The 27,565-nt window shown below is 36.6% G+C and overlaps 1 long non-coding RNA gene across 2 annotated transcripts in view; it reads right to left on the bottom strand.

Annotated features, from left to right (window-relative positions):
* Positions 1-27,565, bottom strand: part of LOC142360751 (uncharacterized) — a 43,096-nt gene that overhangs the window by 2,637 nt on the left and 12,894 nt on the right. The window contains exons 1-4 of one of the 2 annotated variants that reach the window (XR_012763328.1): positions 19,332-19,435; positions 15,682-15,797; positions 13,837-13,962; positions 199-356 (exon numbers count right to left, since the gene is read on the bottom strand). This is a non-coding gene — a long non-coding RNA (uncharacterized LOC142360751). Of the gene's footprint in view, positions 1-198; positions 357-13,836; positions 13,963-15,681; positions 15,798-19,331; positions 19,436-27,565 lie in introns of those variants that run through there. The other variant, XR_012763327.1, reaches the window with a different exon arrangement.

The following is a 27,565-nucleotide window of genomic DNA, read 5'->3' on the forward strand; positions in this document are numbered from 1 at the left end:
TTTCTGACCTGTGAATACACGTTTTACACATATATTGTTAATTTGGAAAAATATGTACGTATAAATGGGGGTTTTAGAACTCTGTTTCTTTCTTTCCTATTGATATAACACCTTATCCTAGTAAACTGACTACAGTACATAGCAAGCACAATTAGAACAATACTGTTGTCAGGTCCATAAGGCAGTGGTAGAGCTTACCTTCGCAGTGTTGGTACAAGGAAGAGTTTACAGCACGTAGGGGAAGTACCAATAATCTAAATGGTTCAGGTACTGTGATGGTGGTGTTGACAAAGACTTGGATATAATGATACTGAACAAAGAAGAGTCAAGCTAGTCCCAAAGGTTGTCCAGGAAATCTAGAAAAAAAGCCCATTTAGTCCTACTATTATATCAGCAGTGCAACAAAGCTATAGAAACTAACTCAGAACAACCTTGCTTGAGTAACCCACAGTGGATAATGAGATGAAATGCAGCAAAATCCAGTCCCTCTCAGCTTCCACAACAACAAGGTTCCTCACATAGGGAGGAAATGAAGGTTGAGACATCAGGCCTGGATCTGATCCCCTCTTGTGCTGTCACTCAAAACAGTATGCAATTTTTTTTTTACTTTTCCAGAGACTAAATTAATTGAAAATACTCTAATTTCACCTTAATTCAAGTGTCAACTAGTTCAGTAAGTAGTATAATGCAATGGAAATTTTATCTAAATGTTTTTGAGGAAGATTGTTTTATAATGGTCTCATAGAAATATTTCCTTCACTCTCTCTTGAGATAGGCACCAGTGCCTCCATTAATCTCCATTCTTGTTGGCATTTCATGTCTGCCCTTACATTAAAAGACCTCTATGATTCAGCAAAAGAGCATAAACAACCAAATAAATGGATATGAAAAAAAAACAAGTATAAAAAATAGCCCTGGATGGGAAAGTTATAAGCATCAAAACCAGTGAGTGAAAAGCAGAAAAAGCAGAGAACCGCTAAACAGAAATAACTCTTAGAAGGTGAACTAAGAGCAAAGGAATACTGTCTTTGCCTGTAGGACTGATGTCACTACAACTACATATGCCAGGAGGTCCTCCCCTTACTTCTTCCTTCCTGATCCAAAGGATGGTTAGTGGGGATATGCAAGCAAGATGTTGTCAAGGAGGTGTGACAACTTTTTGTGGGTTCAGAAGCATGTGCAAAGGAAAGGAGATGTGGTGCAGTCTGACATCTCAATAAGATTCTGGAGGAGACATAATAGGAGTTGCAGTCTAAGCAAATATGCCTAGATATGAGTCAAGATTTTCTTCTTATGGCAGTGTATAATGCCAACCTAAGAATATAAGATCAGCTAGATAATTGGGAAATTTCACCATTTTTAGCTGTAGGTAACAGATACACAAAATGGAAATAAGTAGTTGCCCCTGCACTGTAATACCAGGCAGTGATATAACAGAGGAGATACAAAATCTTAGTGTGATGGAAGGAGGAGCATTTTTCCACAGCAAGAATATAAACATACAAAAAATCCCAATGTTTGCTTGCATAATGCCAGAAAATTCTGTTTTTACTATTTTTTCTCTCTCCTATCATGGAAGAAAGTATTATTTTTATCTTTCAGATAATCCTTAGAGTGACTAAGTTAGTATTTTGTTAAACTGTATGGATTATTGCTCTGAGAAGCTATACAACAAGCAAAACATTTTGTGTGCCCCAAAAGATTACTTCTTTACAAAAAAGAGATGAAGAAAAATGTTATATTCCACTTTAGCCTTAAAATTATTTCAGGTTGCTATTGGACTTTAAAAGCTCTTTCTTGCTCTCCTCTTCTACAGACCCTTGCACCTCTAGCAGAAAGCTAAAAATAAACTCCCCAGCAAAACTCAAATGCTGTTTCATGTATTAGAGATGACTGCCATTGACTGAATTTTTTTAAAACTTCTTGACTTAAAGATCTAAAATCAAAACTTTAAAAAGAACGCTGTATCCCTCCAGCTCAGTTCACTTTGGATCTCAGTCACCGTTTTCCTTTGATAGTCTATGTAAGTTGCAGGCACAGCCTCCAGCAAAGACAATTCAAAAAAAAATGCTGTAACTGTGCGTTTTTCATGCCAATAAGCAAGGGAGAAATTTAAACTCATGTGCCTGCCACTCAAGAAATATAATCGTATTTACAAAAATTAAAATAAAACCAGAAAATATTTTATTAAAAGATATATTATTAGATATAATTTCAAAATAATAATAATGAAATAATATAATTACTGTATTCCATAATGTATCAGGAGATAAATGTTATTTAATATTCTTAAATGTGTTATGTAAATTTCTGTCACTGTTGTGTCATGATGCTACTTTGTAAAGCACCTCAGGGTTTTTTTTCCCATCACAGAATAATGCAGTTTTTTTCTATTCAAAATCTAATCCAATCCAGCCTTGTTTCATTCATAAATTCTCAACAGTTAGAGTTAGTTTCTTATCTCAGAGGAGGATGAGGAAATATTTGAAAACAAACAGCAATCCTACATTAATACATTGTTACAAATGAACGCCTTGAAATGATAATAATATGGAGATGCTAAAGATTTTAAATCCCAAGGGCAAATTTAACATTAATGTACTATAGGTATACAGCACTGTATTTTCCTGAATATATTTTCTACTTAAAACCATGAGAGGAATGATCTTTTCTTTTGTTGTGGGCAAGAAGCCCTCCTAAAAAGACAGAGATTAATATTACAGCTTGTGCATGCATATCACAGAACATACATTTTAAAAGCTTTATAGCTTGATTCACGTTTCACTGATGCTTTGTAAGACTTATCCAGTCAACTAAAAAAAATACCAATGGTATTGACACCTCTTCAGAAATTCTCCAAGAAATCTGTTCACCAAAGGAGTCTGTAGGTCTTATTGAACAGAAATGCGAAGGGATGCCAACAGGAAAATAATCCCTTGAGCCTTAGAAATGCTTAGCATTTGGCTTGAATTTCAAGTCAGTTTCCTTCCCATCTTCCTTATTTATTTCTTGCCTGCCTCCCTTCTTTTTTCCTTTCCTCCTTCTTTCCCTCCCTCCCTATCCCTCTCTCCCTCCCTTCCCCCTCCTTCCCTGTTCTCTTGCTCCTTCCCCTGTACAGTCTTCCTTCCTTCCTTCCTTCCTTCCTTCCTTCCTTCCTTCCTTCCTTCCTTCCTTCCTTCCTTCCTTCCTTCCTTCCTTCCTTCCTTCCTTCCTTCCTTCCTTCCTTCCTTCCTTCCTTCCTTCCTTCCATTTTTCTTTAGTTAAGTGTGTGTATAAGCAAAGAATTAAATTTTCTCTTGCCTTCTTCCATTTTTTAATACAAATTCCATTGTGTTACATTTATTGTGTTTCATTATAAATTATAAAAACTGTGCAGGTTTGTATTTTTGACACTGGAGACCCCACAGCCACAAACAAGTGATGAATATTCAAAGACATACAAACTTGGAGCTTGATAAAAGTGGTTTTAGGATTAACAAAGAGAACAAAGGAATAGTATCTACCATATGTAAAGGTGACCATATACAGCAAATTTGCATGTAATGTGGAGCTGCAGATCAATGAAGAAAAAAAAAAGTGTAAATGCATGTTAACAAACAAATAAAAAATTATCAAAGTGGATCCCAGAGTGAGGAATAAGAAATCATCAACATGAACATCATATTCCTCCTGGCAAAGGACTCAGCTTCGCTGCTAACATTGGCGCTTACCACCAGCACCAGAGCAAAGCCACTGACATCAGGACCCAGAGGAGCAGTGGAAGGGGGAACATAACTGCAAGAAATGGGGTAGGAATGAAATATACATGTAGCTGAATTAAACTACAGTGTTATTCTTTCTTTTCCTATAACAAACATATTTGGACTAATAACGATTAGAATCTTAAGATATCAGTTATAGTAGCAATATATTATTGGGTTTAATTATATATAAGGTGTGCTTTCTCTCCCAATAAACAAGATTTGAACATAACATGCAAAATTGGTTGTATTCAACTTAATATATAGGGCTAACTATCTGTAATATTTTTTCATGACAGCTTGCAGAAAAACAGATGAAAAAAAGGACCAATGAGGAACCTAATTTAAAGAAGTAATTCCTGCTTTTGAATGGGTTAAACACGTTTCCTATCTGAAAAAAAGTGAGGAAAATAGTGACTAGACTGAACTGTGGTTACAAGCCTATGGTATCTCCAATTTTATTTTGTTGTTTTGCAACATGTTTGGATAATTTGGACCTGAACAGATAAATACTCAGGAATGGATGGTTATGCATTGTCAATACTCACTATGACAGCATTTACTCAGCAAGAGGAAGGCATATCCTTTGGTCCTCCGTACAGAGAGGTAAGGTTGCCTTATCTCCATACCTTGCTTCACAGCTCTGTCAGGTCTAACATTCATCCATCTCTGAGAATGTAAGTCTATGAACAGGGGTCCCCTGCCTTGTGCAGACTTGTATAGAAAGCACAGAAGGAGTCATCCTCCTAATTCTTTTAAAGGATCAGATTTGCCCTTGAGGTAACTCCAGGGTATTCTAGGGAAGGTATGGAATAGCAGATTTTACCTTTTTGGCTTGCTTGAGCAAACACATTGATTGGTGTGCTGTCACTTTCTGAAGTCCACAATAATGCACTTTAGCAAATCTATTGGGAATCCACAGTGTGGCTTTTTGCACTCAGCAAAATCATCCTGAAGGCCAAACCAACAGGTAAGTGAGGAAATAAATGCATTTGTGGAGACTGCACAGATCAAAGACTTGTATGGAAGAAGTCCCCAAGTTTAAATTTTCCAGTTTCTTTTTGATATACAGATGTCCATGAGGTGTGTTTGTTTTTTGGTTTTTTTTAAGGGATAGGCACAGCTTCAGTCATAATAAAAGATATGTATAGGACTTTTTCATCTAAACACTTCAAAATACTTTCTAGCTTTTGTCAAGTAAAACTGTGGAATTATTAGTAACATTAAGGTTTGACATCTGAAAATTAAGGTTTATATGAAAAACGTAGCAGTGTTCACCCATTGAGGAAAAGCATGAAATCAAAAGGAGCTCTGAGGATGGGACACAGCTGCAGCAGGCATGCGAGGAATCCACTAACACAGCAACTCCCTGCAATGTACCATAGAGGACGGAACGGAATGGAGACTCCGTGGCCCTGCTCCACGACGATAAAGCGGGAAGAAATGGTCCTCAAGAACTGATAAGCAGCTCATCTGGCCCCCTGAGCCAACAGGTATTCGAAACCTTGCCAAAGTGCTACCCTCTCGTGAACTTTGCTCATTTTAATATCATTTTAATACCAAAACACACCTCCATCCCAAAGGTTACCCACCTCTGAGGTGCAACCACCCCTCTTCGAGTCTGCGCTCTCAATGTTTCGTAAACTATACCTTTAAACGTGAAGCAAGAAAATTTTACACCAAGCATGATAAAAAGTATGTATGACTACAGTCACTCAAACTCCACCTTAAAGGTAGAACGGATATAAAAATAGCCAGGGAAATGGAGAAGAAAAAGATAACACCGTAGATTTTTGGAGAAGAAGATAACACCATAGATTTTCGGAGGAGAAGAAGATAACACCGTGAGCAAGTCAAGGGAAACTCCACCTCAGACTACCTCCAACAACCGGGATTGGCCGACGGGCTGAGCCTTGCTTCTCCTCCCCCTTGGGACGCCTTGGGTGAGACTCAGACTAAGCACTTTTCTCGGGAATAGTTACTCCCTAATGTTTATAGCCAGGCTGTATTATTTATAACCTTTTCACGTGTTTTGTATTTGCACGTGCTTTCTTGCAGACAGTCACTATCAACAGCAATTCAAAGAAGACCTATATACCTGTTGCACAAATAAAACTGCACTGTTGAAGTAGCCAGTTGTCACTGTTTCTCACTGAACGCGACCAAATGCGGCCATGCTAGTTCATGAGCACAACTGGACTGAAGGTGCAGACTGCTATTAGTGTATCCAGAGTCGTGGTAGTTTAATATACATATTAAACATGACTGGACTGGTAGTGGCAAATTGGACATCACTCAGAATTTAAACCTAGCCGCACCTAGCCTCTCACTTCAGTTAAGAGCATTAGAAAGCAAGGGGGTTTATTTTCTGCCAAATTAACGTGACAAAAACAAAACACCCAGATCATATTTTTACACTCCTTTTACATGTGGACAAACTGAGGCATAGACCACATGGCTTTTCTGGTAACAAGAGAATCTAGTGACAGAACCATGAACAAAACAGGGCAGTGTTAGGACTTCACTCACTACTTTCATAGAAAACCGTAAAGCCTCTGGTATAAATACTATTCAGTTATAAAGACTATTTTAAATGCTGTAGATTCATATCATCAAAAGACTGTTTGTCACTGCTGTTCTCTATTTTTTTTTCATTCCTACTTTTGTGAGCTGATGAGAACCAATCGTATCTAAGTAAGTAAGTTTCATAACTGTCATCAGTAGTGGCACAGTTTGGTGGATGTGTACTGAGTCTGGCTGGGATGGAGTTACTCCCTTCATAGCAGCCCAGATGGTGCTGTGCTTTGGATTTGTGACTAAACCAGTACTAATAACACACCAACGTTTTAGCTGTTGCTGAGCAGTAATTGCACAGCATCAGGGCCTTCTCTGTTGCTTACACTACCCTGCCAGTGAGCAGGCTGTGGGTGGGCAGGAGGCTGGGAGGGGACAAAACCAAGACAAATGACCCAAACTAACCAAAGGGATATCCCATACCCTATAGCATCATGCTCTGCAATAATAACTGACAGAAAGAGGAGCGGGCAGAGATGGACGCTTTCATTTGTCTTCCTAAGTAATCCTTACACATGCTGAGAACCCATTTTCAGGACGTGGCTGTACATCTGCCTGCCACTACATGGGAAGTAGTGAATGAATTTCTTATTTCACTTTTCTTTGCTTGTGCAGCTTTATTTCACCTTTCAAACTGTCTTTATTTCAACCAATGAGATTTCTTTCTTTTGCCCTTCCAATTCTCTGCCCCATCCTACTGGAGGGAAGTGAGCTGTGGGGTGCTTAGATGCCTACCAGGTTTAAACCACAACAGGATGTTAGCTATATGTTGTTAAAAGGGCATTTTTATAGATACATATAAGTATTGGATAATTTTTGTATGGTAATTGTATATATATGTAACGACATATATATGTATATATATAAATATGTGTGTGTGTGTGTGTATAAAGGCTTTTCATACATATATATATATACATATGTGTGTGTGTGTGTGCTGTCACTACTGAATCCTAACTTAAAATTCCAGTAACCAGACAGCAGTGCCCTTCCTGGTACCCACACAGACCCACAACATTTGCACAAGCATGAGCAGCACTTGACAGCCCCATCCTGTTCCTCCTCTCCAGGCAGCCAGGGTCAAAGTCTGCTAGTGGATGGGTCTCTCCTGTACCTGATCTTAAACACTTGGTCCATGTAATAGCTGACCCCTGGTGTCCCCCTGTTGCTGTGCTTGGACCAACAGGCCCCAGAGGTTTGTGGTTCCCTTCCCATTACTGGCACTCAGACCTCTTACCATGCTGGCAGGCTAGTCCAGCGCGAAGGTCACTGGCACCCACACGTACACAGTCAGAACTGAGAGTGCACCCATAAAAATTGTATTTAGAAGTAGGATTTGATAAAGCGTAGGATAGACTGCAGTGATAAGGCACAGAGTCAGACAAGCATACTAACCAACTTCTGTTTACACATGACCAGCCTCTTTTATCCCCTTTTCCCTCTATTTTCCTATGCCTGTTCCTCCTTGATTCACCCTTATCCCTCCCTATGGTCCTTTCCCTAAACAGTTTATACCAAATCTCACACATTGCCACAATCCCATTATATAGCATCCCATAATACACTTTACAAAGTCCCAAAATGCCCTTCCCCTTGCGTCACTGCAGCCCTTTAGGCCACATCTGAAGGGCATTACAGGGAAAGAATTTCCCTACTGACCCCTCTGCATGGGTTTCATTGCAGGGACAACAGTTTGATCGTCCTCCTTGGATGGTCCTAGGGAGCAACTGACTCAGTGTGCTTCCTTCTCACTGTGATTAGGTTCCTACACTCACCGTTTCTCCTTGGATACCCTCAGGGTCCCAGTGGTCAGCCCTAACCTCGCAACCACAACTAATAGCATAGGCGGAACTGCCTCCTGGCTATGTACATAAGGCTATAACAAATCCCACAACTCACACAAGCTCTCCTTTTTTTTTTTTTCCAGTTAGGTATGCAGAACAGATCACTGACATCTTGTGCTATAGTCCTCTGTATGACTGCTATCACAAAACTCAGTTTGCTGATGTCTTCCCTACCCAGGAGCCTGGCTGTCATTTGATATGATAATACTACTGTCCAAAAGGCAAGATGCAAAATGGGAAAACAGGTTAGAGATGGAGAAGTATCCACAAATGACAATTTCAGTTCAATCTTTGTATTGCTGTTTTCAGCCTTCAATAGCCTCTGATTGTAAAGTTAGTATTTTATAATGAGCTAAATTGCACTTTTTACTGACTTCTGAAATAGAACGTGCAAGGATCAATAGAAAGCTAAGCCTGATAGTTGTCTCCTGATAGGTTAGCATCATAGGCCTAAGAAGATGGCATATATAATTAGTGACAGATTCAGCTACAGTTTTTTATCACTGGCAGAATGATGTAACCCTCATTACAAAAGAACATTGTTTAATTGATCCATTTGCTCCCAGCAGTCCTGTGGTTTTTTCCTTACAACACAAAGGCCAAATTGTAGTTCAGCTTCAATCAAATGAAAATATTATATTGCAGCAGGAATAAGAAATAATCCTTGCACATTTTAATTATCATGGTTTAAATATGAGAAAATTATTATACTATTAATGTTACAAATGTTGCCAGAGGACATTTTAAATAATAGTTAAATTAGTGCAGAGAAAACATGAAAGGATTTTTCCTTTTTAATGTACCGACCCCCAACCTTTTCCTAGTTCCCAATTCTTTCTTTAGGTTTGCCAGAGTTCACTTAGCTTGGCATACAAGCCTCATCATTGCTAGCTCAAACATATATGAACAAGAGAGATTTTTATTCTCAATTATAGTGAAAGTCTTTAAAGCAACAAGTGTTATACTTAAGTCAGGCAAACCAATGTATAGTATATAGGTAATAATAATAACCCTCACATTTTCCTGCTAAAGGCTGAATATACTGCACAGAATTTAAACAAAATATCTATAGTTTCTAAATTGCTTTAAATAGGCAATCGTTTCAGAAAAGGGAGCTAATAACTTCTTCCCTCACCACATGGAATTCTGTGGGAGGAAAACAAAACAAACATTTTTATCTACAAAAGGCAATTGTAAAGAAACAAAAAGTACACAAAGTGCATCCTTCATAATTGACCAGAAGCCAAACTGAGAACAAGTTACTCCAGAGGTTTAATGGGGTATTGGCAAGAATGAAATGGTTCCTGCTGTGGCTTTTTTCTCACCTCTTGCATTTCACGTAACGGAATCTGTTGGCTTAAAGACTGAATCTCTTTAAGCAGCTTAATTTTTTTGCACCAAGCTCTATCCTACTAACTCTCCCCAGAATAATAAAAACTCTGGAGCATTCCCTTGCTAGAAAGTAATTAATTTCCTCTTCTCTGCAGATCATGCCAAATCAAGCACCGAGTACAATATACAAGAATATATTGAAAAGCTTGGTTACAGTTCTGTACCCCCTTATTCATTTTTACAGAGACCAAACTTCTTGACATCTGCAGTGTCTATATCTTTAGTAAGTGTTCTCAATCCTATTTGGGATACCAGGACAGTGTTGCAATACAAATACAGTATTTTATTCTCTTTGAAGAAGAATATTTCCCTTTTATTTTTCCTTTTTCCTTTTTCCTTGCCTTGCCTTGCCTTGCCTTGCCTTGCCTTTGCCTTGCCTTGCCTTTGCCTTGTCCACATTATTCCTGCAGCTAACATCCACTTTGCTGCATTAGAGCTGCAGAGACACTTGCTTTGATTTTGTATATGTCAAGCTCATCTAAGGTAGGACTACAAGCTCAGAAGTAAAACAAATGGTTTTGAGCAATGAGATCTCCATATTTTAGCCACAGTTATGTCCAGACACATGTGAAAGAGCAAGGAGCAAAGGAAGAGCATTTTGGGATTACATAAGACTCACTATGGGATACTTAGGGGAAGAACCAAAGACAGAGAAAGGGTAGTTTGGGGAGGAACACACAAGGGAAAATAGAACAGTAAAGGGATAAAAGGTGATGGTTGCATATGAACAGGCTGCTGGTCTGTAAGCTTGTCTGGCCATGCTGGTCAGCAAGGTCTGTCCTGTCTTCTCATTATACTCCAAGTCTAACTGTTTTAATGGCTGGGGTATGTCTATGCATGTGTGTGTACAGTCAGACCACAGGTTCTAGGTGTGCATGTTCCTGTGGTGCAACATCTGCAGTGAGTGAGGACAGGGATGTCAGTGGGCAATTGCTACCAAATGTCAAGCCAGTCTACCTAGCTAGTGGGATAAGTGGCCCAGGGTATGTGCATGCGTATCCCAGAGCGAGTTATGTGGACAAGTTGGCTACAGGACCAGAGGAGTCCTGGAAAACTGCCAGAGAGACTGTGGGATCTGGGGGTTGACTGACAGACCTCTCTGTGTTTGTGTGTCTGTGTGGGAGGTGACTGCGTAGAGCAAGGATCCAGGACCAGCTACCAGGAGGACTGCGTGTGTGAGAGCAGCACCAGAGCTATCCACATTATTTGTATATCTATAACGTATACATTTCCCACTAATGGACCTTCATCCTGATCAGCCAAAGAGGGAAATTTCTCTCTCCACCATAAAAAAAAACAAAATCAAAAACAAAAAAACACCAAACAAAAAAGTAGCAATGTTGATCCTTTACTTTGATGCTTCACTAGTGGTTTATTTTTGCCTTTCTCCTCTGTATTCTCTAACCTGCTTTGGTCACAGTCAAGATCCAACATGTTCAATTCATCTCTGGCATTCTTCTTTCATGTCTCCTTTATCTTCAAATTAAAATACAGTGCATTTCACAGGTAATGTCTAAGTGTTTGCGAATGGCATTTAATGTGAAAAGAATTGATTTAATATTATCCAGTATAGAACACTTAGAAACTTCTTTGCACTTTCAAAACTTCATACGATCTGTCTACATCATATTTAGATATGTCCGATCTAGGGAGAGGGAGCTACGGATTAAAACAGACCTTCGTATCAAATGCGTAAGTTCTAATAGGCTCTAAACATTGTCTTCCTTATGCAGAACAATAGTCTGCAAACTCTAGAGAGAAAGTAAGTCTGTTATTATTTTATTTGTACTGTTTTCAAGGCTGAGGCTTTCTTTTTTGTTGTCTTTTCAGTTTTCTTTTTTTAAAAACTTTTCACCACTGAAATTATTGCTTCTGAATAGAAATATCTATGGAATGAAATCACATCTATCTGTCATCTTATAAATACTTCAAATAAAATGTGTCGAACTACTTTAATCATGAGAGTATCTCATTCTGGAAGTTGATGTTTTGCAAATTTCTCTGTTGACCAGTGTGAGCTGTGACTTAGCTATATTAATACGTTTGTATAACAGTAGTTTAAAGCTTTGCAGAGTAGTACAAATACCTCAGGACAAAAAGAAAGTAATTTTAAAAAATAAGGTAAAAATAAAATGTCACTGTAAAGGCTTGATGTAGCCACATGACACACACACAAAAAAACGAACACATTTGCCCAGATAACGAGAGGAAGAGGGAGTCGGGAACTAAGGATACACACAAATAGAGCAACTAGGAATCAGCCCTGTCCTCTCCCAGTGTGTTGCTGGTCAGCTCATCCACTGCAGTGTATAATAAAGGTGATTTACTCCTTCCCTTATCATCTCCCTTGCAGGACTGAACTGAACAATACTTATTATATGTTGTCTTGTGGCTAGCTTTTCCCTGCTGATTCCTCAGTCTTTCAGATTTTGTTTTCCTTTTCTTGTTCTTATGAACCTTTTTATCTTTAAAGTGGTTTCAGACACCTTATGGAGAAATATTCTAATTACATGATTCCCGTGGGTGATTGGAGAAAAAAATGTAGTTATGAACTAACTGACAGTATTCCCATAAGTGATTCATACAGTTCAATAATATTAGATATAATTTAATTTGAAAATATATTTAGCTATTTAGACAATGAAGTATATGACACTCTCCCTTTAAGTAGCTCCCTGGAAGCTACAGTCATGCCCCTTCTAGAATCACTGAGGTCATGTTCATAAGATATACAAACAGGTTTACAACATTTTTGTGTATCAACTAAGTTCTTCAAAATCTGTGGTGAATAATTAATTTGTGTGATTCACCATTAACAAAGATTTATAGGTTAAAGTGTTGACAGAAATTTTTAATGCACTGAGTGAAAAAAAGAATTAAAAAAATATTCACTGCTATCGTACAGTTTCTTTCATTAAAAATATCAAAAACAATCAAAACCCCTTCAATATCCCAAACCCAAACCAAACCAAACAAACAAAAAAACAAACCAAAAAAACCCACAACCCTATCCAAACTCCAAGAAATTAAATTTGTAATTTTCAGATCAGGTAAAAACTGCATACCAAAGAGCTCAAAATCCCAAGGTGAGTAGTAAATACTTTATTCTGTTCTTGAAATCTTCTACAAAAATGAGTTACTGAAAGTGAGAAAACAAATGAAAAACAGATCTTTGGGCAGAATCTATCCCTTTACATGCAAAGCCAAGGAAATCTGATCTAGTATTCTGATACCATAACCCAATCAAATACACCAACAGGAGCATAGCTGCAGGTCTTTGAGTAGTCCTACTGGGACACATTCCTGACCAAATATTTTGCTAGAATAAACACTGAAAAGCATGGATGGAAAATACTGTTAGGTTGCCCCCCCCCTCCCCCCCCCCCATTTTTCATTAATTATATTAAATAAGCAAAATAACCTGAGGATGATCTCTCAGCCTTATCGTTGCATGTTTTACCAATTGTTGTTTTAAGAGACACCTTTATCATGTCAGTGTGTAAACAGATTTTTCTTAGCACCCTAAAGAATAGTAAGGATTAAGTAGTAAAAAAATTCCAATTTTTTTTTTCTTTCTTTATTTTCTGTTCATTTTTTGTTAGAGACCTGACTGAACTGGGATATGAAAGTAAGGAATTGTGCTTAATCAAGTGTGGTACTGAATGGCACTAACTGCAAATTACAGAGGTGACATTTCCCTGTTGTGCCAAGCACATTTACTCGTGCACTGGTTTTGAAAGTGCATCCTATTCTTAGTGCTCAGTTATGACATTACTGGCTACCTGCCTTTGCAAATCCCCTGTATAAGAGTACAGTCAGGCTAAAACATGTCAGAAAAGTATGACAATGTTTTTTTGCCTAAGAAAATTAAAATAGTGGAAAACAAATCTGCATGAAATGTAATCTTCATGGAGAATTAAGTGCATATTTAAAAAAGCCAACTTAGTTTACCAGAGGCTCTAACAGCTTTAAAAAGCGGCATCACTTCTGAAGCTGAAGATCTGGTCCTATAAGATTTTAAAACAGCATGTTTTAAAAGAATGCTTCTTGCATTACTACATTTTTGTATACTTATATAATTCTAGTATATTTACGTACTACCTACCGAAAAGCACCCGATAGTTTAGAATGATGTCAGTAAATTCATTAAGTAAGCTTCAATAGCCATTAAGCCATTCAATATGAGACAAATTCAAACAACAGATAGCAAATTGTTAGACTTGATCCCCAGTTAATAAATAAAATAATAATAATGAAAAGCTAGTATAAAATATGAACACTGTTACCTCTTAGATTTTTCTGTTAACTGCAGAATAGAGGTCAAGAAATTAACATGAGATTGCAGTTCTTTGTTTTTTTTCCTTGCCTTCACTGAGAGTTTGACATCCATCCAGACTCATTAGTTTTAATTTCTGAAAGAAAACATCCAGAAGCAAATGATCAACATAGTGTTTAAGTCTCATTTATGGTAAAATCCCATAAACCCCATACACTGCTTGCACAGTTTTTAATTTCTGTCCAAGTCTTTTGTGAAGGCTGTGTGCATATATGCATTTCCAAATCTGATGTGGATACAATTTTGAAGTATTGACTACTGCTATTTAAATGCAAATTAATATGACAGACTAATTATTTTTTGTAGTAGCTTGCAGGATATGTATCATGGAAAAAAGATGAGAAATCATATGAATATTAGCATTCAAATTGTATGCAACTTGCAATTAATAAGAATTGAGCCTGCATGCAAGCTTTTTCTGATACAAAAGAGTATCACTGAAATTAGTCAAGAAATAAACGTTCTTTCTGCATAAGAGTCCTACAGATGGGCAAGCATTTACAGACTCAAATTCTACTTGGAATTCATCACATGCTTTTTTAATTTATTTTTTTTTTTAGTTCAAAGTATATTGATGCCATTTATTACTGGTTCTACTTAAAGTTTTTTGGGGGGTGGGGGCTAAATCTTCTTTTGCCTCATTAAGTAAAGGCTTTGCTGAGAAAAAGGTATCCAGGACTTACAGAAAAAAACTCATATTTCAGCATTGGATTCTTCAAGGGAAAGAACTGCATAAAAAGTACATTATTCATTGCTGGGTATTGCCAGACATGATGTCACTTGGGGTTCCCAAAGTAGGAAACACAAAGAGGTAAAGATAATACAGTTAAAGACACAATGATACTGCACTAACAGCTATGCTTGCATATTTTATCCCTTTGAAGAAAACTGATTTTTTTTTTCTTTTCCCATTTTATGGAAAATCTGCTACCACTCTTAGCACACTGGTATCAAACCACTCTCCAAACATGTGCCTGCCTGTCTGTGTGATTAATATGCATTCCCACCAATGTTGTTATTCTCTGCGTGTGCATGTGTGATTTTTTTTTTTCTTTAATTTATAGTTGATTTCAATTGTTTCTCTTCTGAAAACCACACATCACACTTTTACACCAGAGAAGGCAATATCAAGGAAGCTATTTTTCCAAAGTACAAGCATTTTGATTCATTTATCTATATAGATGATTCTAGTCTCTTTGAGTGTTCAATAGCAAGCAATAAACAGCTTGGGTCAAATGATGTTTTGATTTAAACAAGTGTCAATAGAAAAACATGCAAAGAGATTTGAGCATATCAGACTGATCTGAGCATAGTTACAGTAGTCATCTGTAGCATATTCAAACAGATCTGCTCCATGAGGTTCTCTGGTCTTCTTTTCGAAGTAGCGCAGATGTAACTTTTTTCACTAACCATCTAGTTTTATACATGTGATACGACTTTGTACAAGAGGTTTTAGTACTCTATATACAGTCTCTAAAATGTCCTTATACATAGCTACGACAAATCCTTATTTAACCCTCATGTTCACAGAAGATATTGAAGATATTATTAATTCCTTACTTTTTGTTTTGTTTTGGACATCTTAGCTAGTCTAAGTGAAAGAGTCAGGGCAAGTAAATTCTGTTATCACTGAAGAAAAGTACATAACAAAACTTTTATTCTTCAGGCTGCAGTTAACAAGTTTTCATGCTATTCTTCAATTCTTAAAAAGCAATACTTGGATTTTGCTTATTTGTTAATTGCTTCTCCTTCAGACTTAAGGCTTCAGCCTTAATGGTAGAAAAGACTTAGTCACCTTTTGCTGTTAAGCACAGTTTTTATCGCCGATGAAAGTTAGCCTCTTCTGTAAAGAAATGCCATCCTCTCAGGAGTTCCACACTCGCTTCTTTACACTGCATTTTATGGAAATCACTAATAACAAAACAAAACAAAAAAATCCTGCTATGAGACCATTCTAAATTAAATGTGTAAAGTTTTTGTCATAGAATTTCCTGTGATAAGAATTCAATCTATACCTAGATAAAGATCTGGGATTAATCATCAGATTCGTGACAGCTATTGAATGGCATACATGACCACAATAACTAAGGGACAAATCCCTCATTATGCTGAATATTCATGTAATTGAAGTGATAAAGACATACTAAATTCATGTTCTTTCAAAGAAAAGTACAATTTCTTGTAAAGAGGAATGCATTACTCGCTGAAACTCAAGATATTCTTAGAGGTATAAAAGAGGAAAATACTATAATAAAATTCAGTATGGAAGACAGAATTCCAGTCGCCAGTAAAGAAGGAAGATATATACTCTTAGATAAAAGTTGATTATTATCTCAGTGACTGTAAGCAAAATAGAAAGATATGTGAATGCTTGAATTTGTGTCATAAATGTAAACTCGTTGGCTAAAATAGTTGAAAGAGGACCCTTCTTAGTAACACAGATATTACGTGTAGAAGTAATTGATAATCTATAGAAAAATCTTCAGGAAAAAAATAAAATCTTATTCAGCATATTTACAATAGGCTAAGGTAACATTCAAGGAAATAAATGCATTAAGTGATTCTTCCCCATTCACTACAATGACAGCATTCAAAACTGTATACTGGAAATATTCATATGCACAGTCCTTTTAAAAGTGCAGTATAACATGTAAAGACATCACTGTATGTTAGTAGCAAAAACCTTCAGGACGTTCGCATTCTTGTGAAGATCACAGCATGTATTAATCATTTTCCTACACTATTTTAGAGACTACAAGGCAAATTTAGTACAAGGCTCTAGTCCTAAAAACTCACAGTTGTCATTACCTTATATTTGAGAATTGCATATTTTGTAATACTATTTATCAGCTTTGTTAAGTAGGAGTACTATATCCTCCTTCATGTTACCAAAAGATTATTGAAAAGAGAGAGACCTTGCTTAATGTAATATTGGTAGTCCATTGCCTTGCTTAGTATAATATTGGCAGTCCATTGCAGACCAAGTTATTGCTTCTCAGATACCAGGATAATTCCCTGTTTTAAGCATTCATCTATTTTGGGTGAGTAGTTAGCCTGGAAACTCATTTATCCCATTTAGATGTACTCCTTTAGAGAGTGGAGAGATCACTTCACACTATATTCTCAGACACACAGAAGACATAAGTCTTTTTCGTGGACTTTGTGTTTCAGAACATATCCTGACTAATACAGCGTTAGCCATATAGAGCGTTAGCCATATACAGCTTTAGTCCAGGCTTTCTGGTTCCAGCTGTTTTTTTTTTTTTGTATAAACACAGTGCAATGTCATGCAGAAAGCAAGATAAATCAGTAATAAATGTATAAAACATTACAGAAATAAAACTGAACTTGGACAAAGAGATGCAATTGTGGTTTAAATCGGTACAATTCTGTTCAAACACAGCCTTCAGAACTTTATTCAATAGTGCTTGGTAGGGTTTAATACAAATGTAATTATGGATGAAGACTAAATCATTATTAGTTATATGAATAATAATCCTTGTACTTGTCATTCACAGCTTATTAACCATAAAAAGCTTTGAGTGAATCAATATAAAAATCACCGTCAGCTTGCTGATACTGCCCATCTTAGGCAATTCATTTATTTCAAGGCATAAGCTATTTCCCTTTGCAGCCTTTATTTAGTTTATTGGTAATCAGAGGTGGTTCTAAACAATCATCTCCATACCACAGGCACTTACTGAAAAAGGAAAAAACACGTATTCCTTTCCTCTGAAGTCTTGTTATCTACTATCATATCAATAGCCTCCACCTGCAAGAAGATTGCTACGTCTTCGACTGGAGGTTACATAAGTCAATGGGATAAAATCAAACTCTAGTTTTGGGATAATGTTGTTCATTTCTTTCATCTACATGAGGCATGTGTCTGGGTCGGGGCTTCCACAAAAATGGAATTTTTGACATAATTACACTTTAAGACAGAATGCATACATTTGACAACCTCAGTACGGCTGTGGACTTGCTACTGACATGGTGCCATAGTCTTAACTTCCAAAGCTGCACATTCCGAGTACCTCAGTTGAAGTACAATCCCCTCCACTAACTTTTCCCTTCTTATACAAAATCCTTTCAATTTTCTGGTTTATCTCAAATAACTGAAAATTGACTGAAAAAAATGTTTAATCTGGGCCAGACATTAGAAAGGTGTACAACCTTGCAGAAATGGTAGGTATTTGAAGGGAGTCGATTGTCAATGCAAAGTTATAATTCCAAGTCTTATCGACAGCAGCTTTTCATTCTCCTCAGAGCATAGATTCATGATTCATGGTGGACCTTGTACTTATAATAAACAGTAAAAGAAGTTGTGAGTAGCTTCTTTAACCTCTGAAGTATGCTCAGGGAACAACTAAACTCTGCATCGTGAGAAACGGGACAACTTCCAAGCATCCTAGCACTGATTTGGACTTCCATAGGAAGCAATATCAGTGGCTTAGCATCTGCCGATTTATCAGCATCAGGCAGTTCTGTGGGCATTAGATGACAGCTTGTGCACAGTGTATAAAGCCACGTCCCACAAATTCCTCACTTCTTGCCTTCGGAGCCACTTGTGAAGACTCATATCTGTGAATAAACACATCTGAATATGGCCACCCATGATCTTGTAAAGCTTCTGACTCAGATATGGAGGACTAGTTTGTGATACTTTGCTGATGCTAAGTAGTTAGTTATTTCTTAAGAAGCCCCAGTTATGCATTTACGCTATTTCTGGCATAAGAATCTACCCAGTGAAACTAATACAATCCTTTAATTTACTTAATGACTTTTTTGTTTCTTAAAAAATAAAATAAAAAATTCTGCTACTACTGTTTTGCATCTGTAAATTAAATGGTCTACAAAGGCAGAGAGTGGAAAATGGCAGTTTTGAGAGCTTCAGCTCATTCCTGGAAACATCAGCAGTGAAGAACAGGAAGAAAACAATACTTTACATCCAACAGCTCCAATTATGGTGCCCTACAGAGCTTAACTGCCTACTTCAAATCTTTCCACACCTTTTACTGAGGAACAGCGGAGTGATAAATATCCTGAGGAGTTGTCTTGTTTTCCTAAATACTCTATGCAACTAGTTCAGTTTAAGGAAAACCAGATCCATAATATTCTCACCACAAATTGAAGCCATTTCTATGTCACAAAAGTAAAGGTGCATTTGAAACCACTAATGTATTTTTGACCCTCTAAGATACAGTAAAATATCAAACTTGACCTAAACTACTAATATTGAACTTTTTTGGGGGGAAGGGGTCTCTTTAACATTTGGTTTCACATGCTGTATCTAAATTTGCCTGAAGTATTATTTTTCATAGATATTATTTAGGTTTCTGAAAATAAGACTTTAAAGCAGAAAGCACACCAAACTTTTAGGCAATATAATAATAAATATGATTCTACTAACAGCTCTGCATTGCATAAGTATTTTAATACACTTACAGGGCTGAGATGAACCACACTGAGTTAACAGTAGATTCTTTCTCATATTTGAACCTGCAGCCATTCACCAAAAAAACTGTAATTCTCCAGGTGACTGGAAGACCATACAATGTCACAGTGCAACATAAAACCTATTGGTAAATCAAAAGATAAAAACATATAATATTGCCATTATAAATATTCCTTGTAACTCAAGAGATATCATTTCCAGAAAAAGAGCAGAAAATATGCCATGTTTTTAACATTTTGTAATGATTCCCTAGAAAAAATTACAACAGTGTTAAAGCATTTCTTGTCTACTATAAATAATATCTACGCACAAAAAAGGTAATTTAGTAACACCTAGCAAGGATATTCAAAGGAGGGAGTATACTGATAGCAAAAGCACAGAAAATATAGATGATTCTTTATGTTATCTGGGAAGGTAAACTCTTCCTGATAGAACAATGAAGTTTCCAGATGAGGGCTGTTTAAAGGATCACTGTGATACCAACTGGTATTATTCTACTTTGCTGCTTACCACAACTTTAAACCCTTGCTTCCAGTGGACTCTTCTCCCTATTCAGTTTTCCGCTTACGGCTTGGCACTCCTTTACTTAGCTTCCAACTTCTACTTCATAAATAGTAACAAAGAAAATAGCTGGTATTCATTTGTAAAAATCCTAAAGAAATAATTCTGTTTTTAAACACTGCCCTTCTCAACCTTGAATATTTTCCTTCTTGGCATCCCTGGGGTCGAAGCCTTGCTGTGTAATGGACACATCCACGGTCTGGCTATGAAAGGGAACACTAACCACACACTTACTGTGTGACCCTGAGCAGGGCAATTTGCGGCAGTGCCCATTTCCTGTCCTTTGACTGTATGCCCAGTCATTTTATATAGGAAACAATTTTGTGGGAGCAATTGTTTATTGCCATAAATGTATTCAATGCTGAGAACAATGAGCCCCAGACTTCACTTTAGCGGCTACATATTGTAAATGCATGTGTGTGCATGTATGCACAGTCACACACATTTTCTTTACATATATACTCTTCAAACATTCTATAATCTCTCTCCCTGTTTTTATATATATATGTTACAATATACATATATATTCTTACAGTGGCATAATATTATAGTATAAACTGGTAATACAGTACCAGTAACTGAGTGTTAAGCTTGCCCCAGCTGATCATAGGTATTAGAGGATCCACTATATCTGTGCTTCCAGTTCTCTTTATTTTGTACTGCCATAGTGGTACAGAAGATGTAATAAACGATTGACAATATGCAGAAAATAATTAATTCTGCAAGTGCTTATGAAGGATGCTTTTGAGAATTAGCACATATCACAAGGACAGTGCTGAACCCAGAAAACTCCAGTGACTTTGTCCACACAGGAGCAGTGCTGGAGTTTCCCATGAAGTGCAGCAATCTAGACAGTCAGCAAAACTACATAACATAATTGCAGATTATAAAATAGAGAACCATTCTGCATAATTTAGTCCCTAACAATATCAAACATATGATATGTTGCATTTCTGCATATAGAAATTTAATGCAATAATGTAAGTACAGTGTATATTTATTAGTAACATAATACAATATTAATGTAATCAATATGTAATAGTATCATAAAGCAATGTATGAGCTGATGGCTTCCTATTTTCATAACATTGATACAATAAATACTATACCTCGTCTTGGTATCAATATTTTATCTTGGAGAAGCCTTTTATCCCTGATTTCTGAGAGTTTAATACACTTTGGCTTTTGAAACCAAGAAACCAGCCAGCATGATTTTCTGGTACTGTATTCAGCTAGCTTCGATATCTCTTTTACAAAAATAATTCTTTTTTGTCACTCAGTTGGGCAAAGGAATAGGAAATTTTTGTTTCCTCTTTGAAAAACAGTCACTAAAATTGAAATCTCAAAGAACAATAGAAGCAGAGAAGATTAATATCTTTAATCATTGCGAGAAACATTTAAAACACTGAATAGTGATTTTTTAAAAAAAACCATGTTTCATTTAAACATTCTCTTAAATTTTCAAAGCAAAACAGGACCAAATACATCTAGAATATCATTATATCATAAGGATAGAAATAGTCAGACTTAGCAGGAAAGTTAGGATAAATAAGTCCTTAATATGCTGTAGAAAAAAATACCTTGCGATCAAATGCAAGTGCTAACTTAAGGGCCGGACCACCAAAGTCATATTTATGCTTTATATAAATTAATCTTAGAAGCATATCACTCATTTTTTTCTTTCTGTTCTTTCTCAATAAAAGATGGAAGATATAGGGTTTGACCTTCCAAACAGACTGGACAAATTCATAAGCAGAACTTTAGTATCATGGACAGACATTTTATTATATATATGCAGTAGCATCTGTTTTACACCAAATGACTACAACTGTTACAAAAAACTATAAGGATTACAGGATTACAGAATTACAGTTTTATCTTTTATTAAGTAGTTTAACAGAGTAAAACTGTTCTCAACTTTCATCCAAATATGAATAATTTTCATATTTTCTTGTTCTCTTCAGGTTTTAAAATGAACACTGGTGAAGATTTAATTTCTAGATTAAGATTCATCAATCCTATATATTCTCTACATACACACCAGATATGTGGAGGTCCTTTTACCAAAGATGGTCAAGTTAAAATCAATGCTATTCAAACTCCAAATGTCAAGACAGAATTTGCCTTTTCTGTTAGTAGATAATCACTTAGAATAACTGTGTTTGTCAACCAGGTCCTCACATTTGTTCAAAGAATTAAAGAATGCAGCTGAGGAATCATGATGTTTATCCACATGATCATCAATACCAGATTACTTATTGGTAAATCTTTAATAAAATATATTATCCAGGCAACAAATCATTCATTTTCTGCTTTCTACACTTTTTTTTTCAATAATTTTCCACTGTCTGTTGTATTTTCTCCTGTCCTGGGAGACAATTAATATTATTTATTGTTTGTATTTCCCTGGAGAGTCACCAAATTCTCCAAAACTTTTATTCTTTAAAACGAACATCAGTTTCTATTGCAGAATTCCTGTTCCCCTAGCTTTTCTTTTTACAGCTGCTCTCTAAATTTATTTCTTGAAAGTTGACTTCTAACATAAACAAGTTGTGTATTCTTTCTCTGGATATCTATATATCTAAGCAATACGATCTAAAAATATCACTGCAGATAAATAAAACTTAAAAAATACACTTTGAAACGTAATGATGTCCAATTAAATGTGCTAGAAATAACATTTCATATTTTTTGCTTCAGCATAATATTCTTTCATATTGAGATATAAGTCACCAAAGAAAATTATGCTTTTCAGAATATGGATTGTCAAAGAAGTGATAACTTAGCTTTCCGTATTTATGTCATACCAGTGAATGCCATACAAATTGTGGTTCATTTTCTAGTGAAAGGAAAGCTTTTTTTGACCAGCTGTGCTTCTGGGTTTCTGAAAGACAGACTCTTTTCTTTTTCATAAAACACACAGATGCCAAAATCAGAAATTTCCTGGCAATTTGCGGATGAATAACTATAAATTTGCTGAGTTCTCCTAGCATTTTTTACAGCTTCTTTTTTTCTTTTTTTTTTAAAAAAAAGCATATGTAATAATATAATGCATGTAATAGAGAGATATGTAATATAAAAAAATTCCAAAAGGGCTTTGTTTTGTTTTGTTGGTTTTTTTCTGGGTTTGTGAGACTTTTTTTCAAGCTATCTTCATTTTTTGCCTCCTTAGGAGTGAGAACAGTCTCTTTCTTTCTTATTCAGTTTACCTTGAAAATATCTTATAAGTCTTATGGATTCTTGTTCTAAACCAACACATAAATCTATATAGATATGGAAATGATAATTTTGTCTCAAGTCAGTTAACGTGCATCTATCTGTTAAGATTCTGCATGTGGTTTTCTATAGAAACTGCTTTTTTAGAAAGGGTGTACAGAATCAGAAATACATAGAGCGGTGCAACTAATTTTGCAACAAAATAAGGCCAAGTACTCAAAGGGCAAAGGCAGGGCTAGGAGCAGGGCAATCAAATCCCTTACATCATTTCTAAACACATCTTTGTTACCCACTGTTCAATGACTCAGATGAGTGCGGGTCTGTTCGTGACTTACATTAGTGAAAAATGGACTGCAACGTTTCTGAGCTCACATACATCACACCAGTGTAAATGGCAATGTAGTGACAGAATCTGATCAGCAGTGCCCTTGCCATAGGTCTACATGTAATTAAATCTTTAAAAAATGATAGATGTTCTGTAAATGCCATCAACAACTGGATATCTCAGGAAATGCTCTCTGGTTTGGATATCCTATACTTGTGGAAGAAAATAAAATTAAAACATTGAACAGCAAAAAAACAGTTAAATTTTTGCCCTTTTCTCCTTTTATCATTCTGAAACTTATAAACCCTACAGCATGAACCAGCTTCTCTGCCACAGCTAAATATGAGGATAACATCATTACTTTAAGTTCTCATGGATTTTTGTCATTCAATAAGAGCTGAGGGAAGAAGAAGAGAACTCAGGTTCTCCAGAGTGAGCAGTAAAGCGTTATTTCTGGGAACTCAAAAATTTAATCATCTACTACTGTTTCAAGAAATCTATGGAGTAGGAGGTTGGAACACAAGATAACAAGATACGCACAAAACTTCATCAGTACTCGGAACTGCATCCCTCAAAGGGCTCTAAACTGCAGTAAGAACCTATATTCTGCCTCATTTGTTATTGTCTCTGTCTCTTACAGTTATTCCAATATTATCTTAACAGTATGGCCACTGGTCCAGGCCCTACCCAAAGAACAAAATAGAGCCCCTTTTCTAGAGCACCACAGGCACTGACGTGTGCATTCCATGCATCCTCATACTTAACACCCCAGCCCCTTTAAACCGCTTTATTCTCTGAACATGCCACAGTTGCCCATTGACAAATCTGACCTTCTGTCCTCTGACGTTGGCCAGACTGTCCTTTGACAAAAGCATGCCTACAACACAGCTGATCCCTGTGTTGAACGCAAGTCTCCTGAGAACCTGAATGTCATGGATTTTGAACTTTTGCTCCTCTGGGTAAATGCAGAATGAACAACTGTTTTTCAACATCTGTGAAAAATTTTAGTCAGAGAGCTTTCAAATTCTTTGTACATTAAGCCATTAGTTTAGTAATGGAATGATTTATCTTGACCACACAGGAAAAAAGTCTCAGACTAGAAATATTTTAGCTTTTCTCTGCTGACAAAAACTAAAGTAAATATTAGATATCAGTTGTTTTTCTCCGTATGCTCCCTCCTCCATCGGGATGGAGACTATTCCTGGAATCTAGAGCTTGAACCTGCAGGAGTGATGAGGCTCACATAACCACCAGCAGCAGCTTCTCTGCACTGTATCTGGCATTTATTTTTCTACCCTGGAAGTTGTGCCTGTGATAACAGAGGCAGTGACACACAGCATTTTCTCTGGTTTTCTCAGCAATGACATGACTGACATATTTTATAATCCTCCTCCACACAGCAGCATATGGTGCCTACCCTTTCTCATCCTGTACAAGACTTGGTATTTTTTCTCTGTCAGTCATAAGACAGGTTTTTGCTTTTTGCTGGCTGCACAAGCCGTGGAATTTCATACAGCAGTAGTTATTTCTTTGCCAATCTCATACCTCTTGAGGCCCAGACTTAGCATAAGTTGTTAACTCTTGGTACAACTTTTATTCCAAACATAGCTAGCATTGAATGATCACTGACTAGCACTGTTCTTTAGAAGGACTGACTCTCAAAGTGTGTGCAAACTAAAGGCAGAGGTATGATATAGCAATTCAGCACAAAGATTAATCACTCTCATTACCACTAGAGTAAATGTATCTATTAGTAGAGGGCCTGTTAACATCACAGAGAAACGGCAGAAGATGCATGCATGGTCATCCACCCTTTTTGCTCCACCTTGATGTGAGACGACAGTCATATAGCACATTAAAGCAGTACAACACTCAAACTCATACACCACACTACTCAACTGAGCTTGTTCATTTAGGGTCAGAATCATGCTCAAACACCTGTGCTTAGTGTTCCTTCCCAGCTCTGTGTGCAAGAAAAATGTGCCCAAACAACTGTACCTCATTGTGTGATCCTCTCCTCTGTTTGTCAGGGATCTCATGAGTCTCACTGACTCATCCACTCACAAGAAACATTATTAAATTTGTCACAAATCTTTATCAAGAAACTACACTTACCACATGAGAGGTGACCTTTGGTGAGTGCATAGCAACCTGTGGAAAAAGGCAGAAATGGATATCCCAAAAAGAATAAAACTACTCAGAAACGGAAAAGTCCAACCATTCATGCCTTAACATACCCATCCAGGCTGAATGAGACAAAGTCTAGGCGACTGTGCAGCACCTGTAATTTCCTGGGATGTTGGTGAAAGATTCCGGTACTGATAACCGTGCCACAGAGATGACTTCCTGTATTTGGCTTCAGCAGTGGTACTTTCTGCTCTCCCCTTTTGCAGTATTTCTTATAGGTGTTTTTAGAACATAGGGACTTTCTTTTTTACTTCCAGCCATCAGATTGAAATGTAAAAAAATGAAGAAAAAAAGAGCAGATTTTTCTTTTTTAGTTTGTACAATAATCTCCATTATATTTTTCTCTTATTTCTGAAAAGTGATTTAGTCCTTAAATTCTCCTCACTTCTCAGGTCTCATATTAAGGACAGTGAAAAGAGAGCATTTTAATTCATGCTGAAGTGGTTTGCTAAACTGACACTCAACTAATACTCTTAATTTAGGTGAGACTTCCCAAGGCATGCTAGGAAGAGGAACCAAAAATACAGAGATTCAACAGAACACTGAGACCTGGAAAGTAATTGGCTGAATGAGGTTTTTTGGTAATGTTATTTGCCATGGTTACAGATTATTTATTCACTTGTTCCAAATGTCAGTCTCATGCTTTCAACTTCTACAAGGTTTTGGGGGAAGTTCCAGATGGGTTTGGCTCATGCTAAGTGGAACCGAAACCTGGTTATTCCAAAACCAGCAGCAAATCCACCTATGAATCTGTTACAAAAAGTCTTACCAACCATTCCTAGACTGTCTTCTTCCAATAACCCCATGGTTGTTTTATTTCAGCATGTTCCCTCCAAAACATTCCCACCCCTTTGCAATGCCTGACGTAGATTTTTTTTGCACTTAAGATTTTTATACATTGGACACAACAGGGTTTTTTATGAATCACATGGGAAGTAAATAAAATCTCTACAGTTAGAAGGACAAGCAATATCCTGAAACACACATCAATTTCTTAATGAAGACTAAGTCCTGCTTGTCATTTTACTCCCTATTAATCTCATTCTTATATTCCAGTAACAACCTTATAACAAGCACAGAATAGTTAGAAATTCTTCCATGACAAGCAACAAAGAAGTAGAGTTTTTGATTAGTTTCTGTTAGCTGTAATATCTAGAAATAATGTAAAATAACGTATTGAATTTATGATAAATAAAATCCATGTATTAAAAGACTATGAATAAAACTTTGAAAGTAATGTTGTTATTGTGAAGAGAAAAAAAGGCAAACACCATTAAGTTTAAACCTCCATTGCTCCATGTTTTTTCTTTTCTTTTTTGGTAACCCAACAGGATATTAAAGAACCTAAAAAATTATGAGTAAAGGATCCCATATCATTGGTGCTTCAAGAGAATATCTTCAATTGTCCCAAATTTTATGTTGGCTATCAGAACTTAATTTTATGACAGACCGAACTTGTGCTTGAAGGCTGAGTGTTGATCAGGCAGTTGCAAATGAGGTAACCGTTAGGGAAGGGTACACCTCTAGTCTTTGAGGCCCGAGGACCTAACTGGAAGGCATTGAAAGATCTGTGCATTTAAGATAGCTATTAGTGCAGAAGGAATAAGACTAGATGAAGTATTTCTATCCAAACCTTTTCTGATGAATAACTGCGGTTTTGATAAGGTGATTTTCTGTGGAAACAGTTTGCCTGTCTTGAAATAGATTTCTCAGCATAAACCTAGGACCTAACTTGAAGAAAAATGCTGGTTTTGTAAAGTTCTCCCTCTCTTGTCTGGCAAAAATTAAGAGTTCTCACAACTGAAGAGAGAGAAACCATTTAGAGCAGCATTTATCAAATCAGCCATTTCACAAACACCCACTAACTTGTAAATATATAATGTCGTTGAAGATATGTTGCCTATCCAGAACAAAGTAAGTGCAAAAAGGACACAA

This window comes from Opisthocomus hoazin, chromosome 3, assembly GCF_030867145.1.
Source record: "Opisthocomus hoazin isolate bOpiHoa1 chromosome 3, bOpiHoa1.hap1, whole genome shotgun sequence".
NCBI classification, from domain to species: domain Eukaryota; kingdom Metazoa; phylum Chordata; class Aves; order Opisthocomiformes; family Opisthocomidae; genus Opisthocomus; species Opisthocomus hoazin.